The sequence below is a fragment of the Artibeus jamaicensis genome, unplaced genomic scaffold (assembly GCF_021234435.1).
Source record: "Artibeus jamaicensis isolate MK-2021 breed Jamaican fruit bat unplaced genomic scaffold, CSHL_Jam_final contig_519, whole genome shotgun sequence".
Lineage (NCBI taxonomy): Eukaryota > Metazoa > Chordata > Mammalia > Chiroptera > Phyllostomidae > Artibeus > Artibeus jamaicensis.
Genome location: NW_026521871.1, coordinates 41,792,178 through 41,804,614, shown reverse-complemented (window position 1 = coordinate 41,804,614; position 12,437 = coordinate 41,792,178).

Sequence of the window (12,437 nt, the reverse complement as noted above, 5' to 3'; positions counted from 1 at the left end):
ATGCTCATAAACTAAAGGGGGGAATGGTGAGGGAGGGGTGTGCAGGGTGGAGGGGAATGAAGGGGGGAAATAGAACAACTGTAATGGCATAATCAATAAAATATATTTTTTTAAAAAAGAATGTTACATAGAATCACATGACATGTAAACTGTGGGATTGGATTATTTTTTCACTCAGCTTGCCTCCTTAGGAGGTTCGAAACATGTATTTCATTCCATGTTTATTTACAGTGTTGTTGAATGTGTCACTCTGTCTAGTTTCTTAGTGATTTCTCTGGAATAGCTACATAATCACAACCCACAGGTGTCCACATACGACGACTGGAAACTACTTCCAGGAGGACAGAGACCCTCCCCAATTTTAAATATCATCACAGTTTTGAGTAACAGGTATAGTTTCAGCTTCAATAATCAAATGTGATTTAGGAAACTCATGAGGAATAGAATAATTTATTGTATTTACCCATATTCCCACCCTTGTCATTATTCTACCTTCCTTCGTAATGCTTTAAGCTTCCTTCTTTTATCATTTCCATTATTTTTTTAAAAGAAGACTTCCTTTAATCATACTTCAAGGGTAGGTCTGCACATAAAACAGTTTCTTAATTTTCCTTCATGTAAGAAGGTCTCTGTCCCCACCCCCTTCCTGTAGGATAGTTTCACTGGCTACAGAATTTGCAGTTGACAGTTATTTACTTTTAGCACCTGAGGCATGCACCCTGCCCTTCTGCTTTCCATGGCTTCAGATGAGAAACCTACTGTTATTTGAATGGGTGTTCCCTATAGGCTGTTTCTCTTTCATTGCCTTGAAGACTTTTTTTACTTTCAGACATTTAATAATCATGTATCTTAGCAAGGATTTCTCAAGGTTTATTTATTTGGGGTTTGCTAAACTTTTTGAGTCTAGAATCATATGCCTTTTGTCAAAATGGGCAAGTTTTCAGCCATTATTTCTTTATAGTCTCCTTCAGTCCCATTCACCTTCTCCTTATCTGTGAAATTAATATGAATGGTGAATCTGTTTGTGTTTATATCATCCTACTGGTTCCTAAGGCTCTGCTCATTTTTTTAAAGTTTCCAGTTTTTTTAAACAGAGACATTTATCTCTGTTTCTTAGACTGAGTAATTTTTTACTGATTTGTACTGAAGTTCAGTAACTCTCTGTCATCTCTACTGGTGAGCATACTTTTTGAGATTTTAATATTTTATTATGTCTTTCCATTTTTTAATGTCCACTTGGCTATTCCTTATAAGTCCTATTCCTTGCTACAATGTTACTATGTTTTATTTATTCTACTTTTGATCATTTATAAGTCCTAGTTGAAGCATTTTTTAAAGATTTTATTTATTTCTCTTTAGAGGGGAAGGGAAGGAGAGAGAGAGAGAGAAATGTCAATGTATGGTTGCCTCTCGTGAGTCCCCTGCTGGGAACTGGCCTGCAACCCAGGCATGTGCCCTGACTGGGCATCGAACCATGATCATGTGGTTCGCAGGCCCAAGCTCAATCCACTGAGCTACACCAGTCAGGGCCTAGAAGCATTTTTTTTGTGTGTGTGGTGGCTACTTTAATACCCTTGTTAGAAAATTTCAACATTTAATTCATCTTGGGATTGGTGTCAACTTATTTATTCTCTTATTCATGTTGATATTACTCTACATTGGGTTGTTTTCTGTTATACCCTAGATATTTGGCTAATACATAGTGAGGTTCTGAGTCCTGTTTAAATTATTTATTTTAGCAGACAGTCTTTCTGTTTAGGTTGAGCACTCAGGTCCTGGCCTATTTTTGTGCTCTTTGAATCCAATGACGATTTCATTTCCCAAGCCTGCACCATGCTGACTGGGTCCCTCTGGAGAGCTACCAGTTATCCCTGATGACACATCAGAGGGGCTAGAAAGCTTTCCCAGACCAGGAAACCCGGTACCTACAGGTGGTGAATGGGAGTACAGAATATATATATATATATATATAATCTCAGGCTCAGCATTTGTGGTGAGACCCCTGTCTGTATCAGCTAGCTGTCCAACAACTCTACATGTGGAGAGGGATTTCTGAGCCCAGAGAGAACTGAGAATGATCTTTGGACCAAGAGTTTACTGTGGCAGCTTCCCGCACTGATGCCACCTGGGTGCCAAGTGTCTCTAGACTGGGAAGGAAGGCTTTTTCCAGTGCGTGAGGAACAGGGCGAAACCTGGGCTAGGCCCTTGTGCTGAAGGCATCTGCCCTGTGGGACCCCCCTGGCTACCACTGTCTCTGGATGGGGAAGGAAGCTTCATGCTCACTGGAGAAAGAGTACTTCTCCCTGGCTGCTAATCTGCAGTGGAACTCCTGGCAGAACTTGAACTTGCCTGGTGTTGTCAGTGAATCTCACTTGCAATCCAAATGAGACGGAGACAACTCTATCAGCTTCTATTGCTAGGTTGGGGATGGGGAGACACAAGACCTGGGTTGCCTTCTGCCATCCGGTGGATGGTGATAGGATGCCCTCTTGCTACTTCATTTTTTGACCCCTAGAATCCTTACTTAGTGTGTTTTATTGTCACCTCCCAGACCTCTCCCTTGGTTGCCTCTTATATTATTTTCAGGATATAGTTATATTAAGCAAGGGGACCAGGAGCTATAGTACCCAGAAGAAAACTCAGGTTTGCTTTTTATACTAAAAAGGTTAATGCATAAATCATATTATATCAAGGGAAGAGTCTTAAGGATTTTACTTGTTAAATGGCAACTCTTTCATAAAGGTATGATAAGGCTGAAATTCATAAACATTTCTTACTACTTATACATTATTTTCAAAAAGGTATTCCCATAATTTTCTAGATAAAATCTATGAAAAATTTTTCAATACCCAGAGCAGAGTGTCCAACCTACGGCACAAGAACCACGGGTGGCTCAAGACGGCTATGAATGCAGCCCAACACAAAGTCATAAACTTACTTAAAACACAACTTAGTTTTATCACTAAGTTTCATACTAAGTTTTATTACTTTGATATGTATATTTTCTATATTAGTAATTACAAACTTGAGACCTGCTCGGTGATTTTAACAGATTGTCGAAAGGGCCGCTGCATAATTAGGGTTATTGTGTGGGGAGTTTTTTGCCTATCTGTGGTGGCAGATGTCATGAAAACTAAGCACGGACCTTTTTTACTCAACTGTTTTCATTAGCATTTGTGTATTTAACGTGTGGCCAAGACCACTCTTCTCCTCCCCATGCTGCCCAGAGATGCCCAAAGGTGGGGTACCTGTGCTCTAGAGGGTAGAATCCCTGCTGAAATATCCATAGAAATGCCACCGCTATGTATGCCGATGGCTCAATAACATTTGTCCATTCACAGGGCTTTTTATGACAATGACAGGAGCCACCCAGGCCCATGGCATCCGGATGCACTAATGATTTCCACTGTGTGCACGGTCATCTATCATAACACATCACTGGAAGGAAAACCTCCACTCACTTTACATAATCATTGCCATCATGATGCCTAGTTTGTCAAAGACTGCGTGTTCAATGTCAGATTTTAGAACAGCTTTACAACTTTTCTGTAAATCTAACAATTACTCTAAAATTTAAGTTTATTTTTAAAATGCCTTTGGCTGTAAGGACGGGCCTGAATGATTGTGGGGACTAGCAGCTGCCTGTTCCTTTGGCCAGAGCCAACAGAAAGACTCAAGCTCATGCAGAACTGTTTTTGAATTAGAATTGAGAACTAAAGGTGACACATTTTGTTAAGGAAACAGAGGCTATTTACCCTAGTTTGTGTTATTTTTAAGATGGGGGTAATGAGAGATCATTTTTTTTTACCACAAAGGCATAAAGAATTCATATGAGGAATCCTGAAGTTTAAAGAGTTAATTTGGACTTAAACGGAATCTTTTAATAAAGGTAACACTAGCCCACACAGAAATATGTCACCAGGAAACTAAGCTTTCTGTTTTACCAGCTAAATCTAGTAAGAAAGTTTAAAGATAAAGGGATTCCTTCATTATTGCCTTATTCATAGAATAAAAAATTCAAGTAAAGCCCTGGCTGGTGTAGCTTAGTGGACTGAGCGTGGGCCTGCGAACCAAAAGATCGTGGTTTGATTCCCAGTCAGAGCACATGCCTGGGTTGCAGGCCAATTTCCAGCGGGGGATGCATGAGAGGCAACCATACATTGATATTTCTCTCCCTCACTCCTTTCTTTCCCCTCTAAAGATAAATAAATAAAATCCTTTAAAAAATTCAAGTAAAATTCACTGAGAAAGTCAAGAATAACTTCTCTTAGTAACCAGATGACAAGTGTAAGGTCAAAACAAGCATTGAAAATTGACTACAAGAATCCATGTTTACCCTCATCCAAGGTACCAAATCAGGCCCCTTCAGGCTGAGTTCATAAGCTGTGCCAAACCAGTCGTCTATGCCGATGAACAAATTCTTCTTGCTAGATGACTCAGTAGCTCACGACAGAGGAAGAGCCTTCTAGCACTAAGACACATGCCACAACCTAGACAGCTTCCTAAGAGCCAACGTTCAACATTACTCAGCCATCCATCCCTATTGACTCTTCTGATTTATCTACCACCCACTTAGTACCCTACAGAATATTCTTAAATGCCAAGACAAAGTATGTTTCTTTTCATCTGTGTTTACATAAGAGCAATGATTTTTATTTTTCCCCATTATACAACACTGGTGAGTCTTGGTGCATAATGGTATTACAAAATAAGTTGCTGAGCTAAAATTCACCATTGAAAATGATTAGAGTAATTCACGGGTGAATGATGTCCTAGCCATGTGAACAACAGTTTGGTTTGGAGCTCAACAATCTTTAGAGATTTCTCTGGAATCTGTTGATTTCTCCTGTGTTTCCCCAAATTTTACACACCATTTCTTAAAAGTCTAAACTTGAAGTTTGAGCATGTGATATTTGGGCATACGTAATACACAACCCACAGAGGTACCTGACAGATGGGGCTGGCCACTTACTAAATCATAAAGCCGAAGTTTATCTTTGAGAAATATAAATGAAGTAACAATGTTTGATTTAATAGGATCTGAGAATCCAGACTTCACTTGAAGGCTTTAAAAATTCATTTCACATGAAATGTAACATAATATACATTTTTTCTTTAGATTTTTCTCTCACTTCCATTTCTCCTCTTTCTTTCCCTTCCTTACATACTTCCTTTCTTTTTTTTCTTTCTATGCTTCATAAAGAGTGTGTATAGCTTCCTTACACATGCTTTAAAAAATGCATTTTGCTCAGAATTCCTCTGATTATACATACAGACCAATCATTTAACCTACCAAGAGTAGTGTTAAACAGTAACATGATAAATGGCTTTAACGTATTATGATGAAAAATGGTAAGATGGTAAACAGAAAAAATTCAGCCATGAATGATTAAACAGATCACAGAGCTTGGGATAGAGACACTTACTCTGCTATAATAAGATTTGAAAATCCACTGGAGCCAACCCATTTACAATGTACAGTCAAGTTACTTTACAAGTAAATTTTTCTTGCGTGAACTCACACATTTAGCCAGAAAAATAGAATGTTCCTACACTTGGTTCTTTGCGGCAGGACGGCCTTAATCTGTGCAGAACAATATAATATATACTTGTACGAAGGAAAGAAGTCCATTCCTTGCTTTTCTAAAAATAGGAAAAAAATACATCTATGAGCACTTTCCAATGCCCGAAGGTAATAAGTTAGTTCCTTTAAATCACACTTCCATATACCCATCGGGTTGCTATGAAAACAATGCTGCGTTTCAGGGCTGAAAAGCCATCTGCTCCTCCTCTGGGTACCATACTCTTTCCCCTCCAAGTTTGGAAAAGAAGCTTTTTTTCTCTTGCAGCTACACAGTGAATTCGAGCCACTGGGACAGACACAATACCCAATATTGTTAGCACTGGATATGGTATTCTACAGCTCCCCATTTGCCTTTCAGTATGCTTGAATTTACAAGGCTCAGGGCAATGGAGAACACGACTTTTGTGACCTTTGTGGAAGTGTTGGATCTGCATTTGTGTGGGTACAATGCGATTATCTTCTTGGAGAGTCAATGAGTTTTCTAAGGAAGAGAGCAAAACAAGACACTGCTCAGAAGTCATCCATTACAAATGACTTCCAGAACTAAATGTCTAGTGGAAAGATACAGCCATAACTCACACTGGATTCCTTGGCAAAGGAAAATGGAAAAAAATTTATAGATCATCTATAAAACCATATCAACCCCAAAAAATGAGTTAAGACTTAAATGCCCAAAGCTTGCTCCCATTCAATAAGAAAAACTCCAGAAATGTTCACAATTGCCACAGTTTGTTAATTGCTACACAAGACTTATCACATTAATGTAACTTGAATGCCAAGAAGGATTTAAATGAAGTTAAATGAATAGAGCACACAGAATGCTTTTCATTGTTCAGGCTTACGGGCAGTCAGTGAGTTGCATAATTGGGATCTCTAATGTTTCCAGCTCATTTAGTCTTTTACTGTATTGTGTGAACTCAACAAACATCTCCAAAAAAAAAATAGGTGCAACAGTCTGGATTCAAAGATTCTCAACGTAAACAAAAAAACAGATTTTCCTCCTACGCATAGTTACTTTCTGAGAAACTAGATATTTTTAAATACACTTATGTCTGCCTTTTCATTTATTTACTTTTCTCTAATTGCCACGACCATGAAATCTTTACTGAGTCAAAATACTGTCCACAGGCCATGACCATCAGCATCACCTGGGAGCTGGTTAGAAAAGCAGAATCCCAGGCCTGTCCTCTACCCACGGAATCTGCATTTAGCCAGGTCCCTGGGTGATCCGCGCCTACATTAAAGTCTGAGAAGGACTGAGCTAAACAAAAGCCCACTTGAAAACACCATTGATAGATATGTAACAAAACTCTTTTACTTTTGAGTAAGTAGCATGAGTCCTTTTAGTTCTTCAACAAACATTCATGCCGAGTTTACAAGCTCTCAGAAGCTCTTTTGCTTTATTATTTCTTAGGGTTGCTAATTAAATGCAAATTAACTACAGATTTGCAAAACTGGAATAATAAAGAAGAAAACAGGTAATTCATATACTAAGGTCCTTTTGTCCCCTTTTTTGTTGTTAAATGTAATCTTTTGTTGATAAGCTGGCTGAAACTTCAGCCAGCGCTGTGCTGGTATGTGGTTAACAACTGGCTGATAGCTCTGCTTTGAAGCATTTGGTCATCTCTGGTGTGAATAGTCAAGCTATGGCCAACTTAAAGCCACCAACATGAGGTCATAGGACTCACAAGGGAAGAAATGTGCACGGCCACTCTCACTAGCCACTTGGAGGCAGCCCTGACTTTCTGCTACATACATGGACTTGGCCCTTAGCTCTCCCTAGAACCTTAAGGCCTCCACCCTGGTTGGAAAATTTCTTCAGTACAGTGGGAGGAAAATCAAGGCAACCACGCATAAAGCAGCTTTCGTTCTATTCTTGCTATTTCTTTCCTCGGTTCCCAAGTCCATTCTGCCCTCCCCTCCTGGTTTGGCCTTGGATCCTGTCTTCATCCCCATCCTGACCCTGGTGTCCTTTTGGTGCCCCCATTTTATACTAGTGTCTCCGAACTGTGCCACTGTGTTATGGCTCATAACTGAAAACAAATGAAAAAGTGTGCCAGTTCACAAATAATTTGCTTCTCCCTGTCTATGAAAATAATTCAAAGTTTTATTCAAAACCTATCCTCCAAGTCGTTAGTGAAACTTTTCTATTGCTAGCACCAACATAATTCCTGGAAAAGGAAAAAGGAGATTGAATGACAGCTGGGATGCTGAAGGCTCAGGTGTGTTTTCCTGGTGAGTTTACCTCTTAAAGTGAGGCGCAGGGAGGAAGGGAGGGCCCCCTGCTTCCCATTCTAGGTGCCCTGCTCTTCATTCTCTTACATGAAGAAAAGAAGCAAACCCCCCCCCCACCAGCCTCCTCCCACAGTCCCGGTAATCTGTTCCCATGTCTCATCCGAAGTGCCTGAAGCAGACCTTTACTCTGAGTTTCTTTAGGAATCCCTCCTTAACAAGGATGGAGTTAGTCAAAGAAGAACTAGTCCTGGATTTCGCAATGACCTCTTAAGGTGGCTGGTGGTAGGCAGGTGAGTGCTGAGGAGCAAATTCTGACAGTGGTGCTCACAGCAGGAGCCTGACCTTTATCAACACTCTGTCTCCCATACATGCTCTCTAGAAGTTATACATTCACCTCAAGTAGCCTATTGTGATTCATTATTATGCACTGAAGATAGAAGAAGTGAAGAGCTATTGGCTATGGGAAAAAGTCACAATTGGATACAGGCAGGAAAGCTGAGCCTGGCTGATTATGCCACCCCCGCCTTTAAAGTTCCATTTCTCTTTCATGTGAGTCTCTTAGTTCAGTTTTTACTTTGCTTTTATAACACCTCAATTTCTTTTCTGAGAGTAAATCTATCCTGCGGAGCAATAGCAACAGTAATAATAACAGCAATCACAACACATTTTCATGCTCTGTTGCACGTGGATACTGCCTTCTGCTGATAGTTTTGTCCACGTATAAAAATGTTTTAAAGTTGATGTTATATGCCTTAAAATTCAGCAATTTTGTTTATTCTGTAAAAATAAGAATATGAAATGTTAAAGGGACTTATCTAAGAAAAAGAAGATAAAAAATATGAATAGTAAAATGACAACAAACTCACAACTATCAACAAAGGAACCTAAAAGAAAAGAAAAACAACTAAACAAGAACTAAGCAAACCAATAGAACAGGAACAGTATCAGAGAAATGGACATCACATAGAGGAATTTCAGTAAGGAAGGAGAAGGGAGGAATGTGGGGAAAAGGTACAGGGAAGAAGAAGCATAATTAGCATAAAATAGATGGGGAGAGGTTAAGAATGGTATAGGAAACAGAACTCAAAGAACGTGTATGTACAACCCATGGACATGAACTAAGGGGGGAGTCCTAGAGGACTGGGTGTGTGGGGTGGAGGGGGATAAAGGGGGGAAATTGGGAAAACTGTAATAGCATAATCAATAAAATATACTTTTAAAAAAGAATATGTAACTAGCAGATTTCTATTTTATCTGAATAAAATATACTTTCAACTCCCATATGGCATTTAATTTCAGATATGGAAAAGTTTCCTAAATACATATTAATATTCAAAAGGTAATTTGTGGGTATAAATTTTAAAACATTCCCACAGATTGAAAATTCCTGTAAAACTACAGTGGTACAATTGTGTGATATATATACAGAACATGAAAAGATAACTATCTTAATAACATAATCCTGCACATAGAGGTAGCTCAGAAATGGATGCTGAGCAGCCCTGGCCGGTATGGCTCAATTGGTTGGAGCACTGTCCCTTAACCAAAAGGTTGCAGGTTCAATTCCCAGTCAGGGCACATACCTAGGTTGCAGGTTTGGTCCCAGGACTGCATAGGACCGCCAGTTCAGGCATGTATGAGAGGCAACCAACTGGTGCTTCTCTCCAGTCGACTTTTCTCTCTCTCCCTTCCTCTCTCTAAAAAAAGGCAATAAAAAAGTTGTCAGTGAGGATAGACATACATACATATATATGTATGTATGTGTGTGTGTGTGTATATATATATATATATGCTGAATAAACCAAGCGACCATTGCATTGATCATGAAAATACCATGGTTTGTCTGGTGATGACTAACAAATAATCAGCACAGGTTAGTACATAGCCCAGTATGCTGTTTTCTTTTTTTCCATTTTTAAAATCAATCAATTAATTAATTAATTAATATGCAGAAAAGAAGGGAGGGAGAAAGATAGAGAGAAAGAAACATCAGTGTATAGTTACCTTTCCTGTGACCCCCATCAGGGACCCGGGTCGCAACCCAGGCATGTGCTCTGACTGGGAATTGAACCAGTGACCCTTTGTTTCACAGGTCAGCACTCAATCCACTGAGCCACACCAGCCAGGGCAACTCTCTATTAGTAATTTTAATTTACCTCCGTAGAAATAGGAGATGAAAAGTACCAGCATTTCCTCTTATCTCTCAGTCGTAAATATTCTCTCCTGCTATCAGTATCTCTTCCAACTTATTTCCTGCTGAATCTTTACGTTATGATATAATAAAAATAATTTATAGATTTATAAGAATTTGATTAATATATCTTGACAGAAATTTGGGCAAGATACAAATAGGCACTTAAATTTCAGTGCTTAAAATTACCCTTAGAACTAAGGGATATAATTTCTTTCTAAAATATTGAGGTTTAATATCATAATTATTGGACAAAAACCCAAACAAACATCTACAAAAATATATACAGCAGCAAATTACATTTTTATGTATGACTAATTTATTTGGAAGAAACTTTCTAAAAAGCTCATTCAGTTGTTTGATTTTAATTCCCCAACTTCACCCTAGCAGAAAAGAATACATTGTATTTAGATGTATGAAAAAGAATGAACTTGTAACTGTTGGACTAAAAGCAAGTTAGAGGTCTGCAGAAAATAGAAGAAACCATCAATTACAGTTTCAAAAGAACGTGACAATTTCATTTAACTCCACGTTTTATATTTTAGACTTGTGCTCTGGGGAGATGTTAACATTAAAAGGGTAATTTTATCAATAGCAGAAGAAACTGAGGTGGTTACTCATAATAAGCATTAAAGCTGCACTATTAACAAAGAATTCATTACTATGATTTGTATTAGTAGCATTTTAAAACAGTTTGCCCTTCGCCCCCAGAGCATTGTTAATCTCTGTCTCGTATGACAAATTTAGCAAGGAGTGTGGGAGACGCCAGGACGCCAAGGGCACAGTGTAGAAAATAGAGGCATCACCCGCTAACCGCATGACTATACAAGATACTGAACCAGAGGTGAGAAGGTCTGATTATTCTAGAGACCCTCTAGAAGACATCTACTCATGTGAAAACATCTACAATTAACAAATAATATTACCAACAAAATGGAGAAACAGAAATCGTTGTGTTCTCTGTGAAAATCATTACATCTGTCTTCCATCAGCCCCTAGCTTTCCTAGGGCGGCAGAATCCCAGAAGCCGTTGAAACTCGGAGAAACACGAGCAAGACTTCAGTGCCAGACACTTAGCATCTCTCAGTCCCCGCCGTGTATTTTCATACCGGAAGCAAGTTAACCAGTGGCAGCTTCTCATTAACTGAAAGATGCCCCATTTGACCAGGCACAGTAGAAGGAGGCTGCGGTGACCCTGGGACAAAGCAGGGAGACAGCAAGTCCAGCGCTAAAGAAACCAGAGTTTTGTCAACATGTGAATAAAGGCCAGGTCTCCGGGGCCGAGAACAGCATGTAGAGATGTGTTTATATTCCCCTTTCCCAGTTTGAGGAAGAATATATAGTAAACCCTGAGCTTTGTAAGTATTCTGTTTCTCACACTTTAAATATTTGCTTTCTTCCTTTCATTTTCTGTACTTTCCCCACATTTTATTACACCACTTTTCTGTATTTAACTCTTGTCTACATCTCAGGTCTCGGAACGACTTAACATTTTACACAATCACTGAGGATATCCAAGAGCTATGGTCCATGTGAGTTACATGGGTCAGTATTTACCACATTCCAAATTAAAACTGAGACTTTTAAAAACACGAGGAGGCACACACAAGCACACATTCTCCTGGCCACCAGAGCAATGGCCTTGCACACCCCACAGCCTGGGAAAGCTCCACGGCGCACCTGCAGGAGAGGGAGAGTGAAAGAACAAAAATCACCTGGGCCTCCTCGTGAGAAAAGTGTCCACCTGGCGAAGCCCTAAAAGGAAACATCCTGGGGTCCCTGGGTAGCAAATTCGAAACTGCTGCTTGAGACAGATAAAGACAAAAATTAGAGTTGTTTTTGTCCTTTTCAATGCCAATTGGGACTCTGCCTCTGAATGTTGAAAATGAAGAACACAGTTCTTGACTTGACTTGATGAATTCTAATGTAAGAGTGCTCCAGACCACATGACGTTGGAGGTGAAGATGCAGAGAACCAATCATACCAGTTGTGAGGGAGGGTGTGGAGAAACTGAAACACTGAGACACCGCTGGGAAGAATGTGACATGATGCGACCACTACAGGAAAGCAGCTGGAAGTTTCCTTTAAAAATTAAACACGTACTTACCATACACTGCGTCTGTTCTGCAACTGGGTCTTTACACAAGAGAAATGAAAGCCTATGATATGTCCTTACAAAAAATCCTATACGAACATCATGGAACCTTGATTTGCAGTGATCAGAAACTGGAAACAACCAACTTTCTATTAATGGGTGATTAGTGAGTAATTTATCACATAGCCACACAATGAAATACACCTTTATGATAAAACTGAATCAACTATATGCAACAACATGAATGAGTCTATAAATAACTTTGCTTAGTGATTTTTTAAAAAGCCAGTCAAAATAGTACATTAATAGAATGAAAAGAAAAAACATGAACT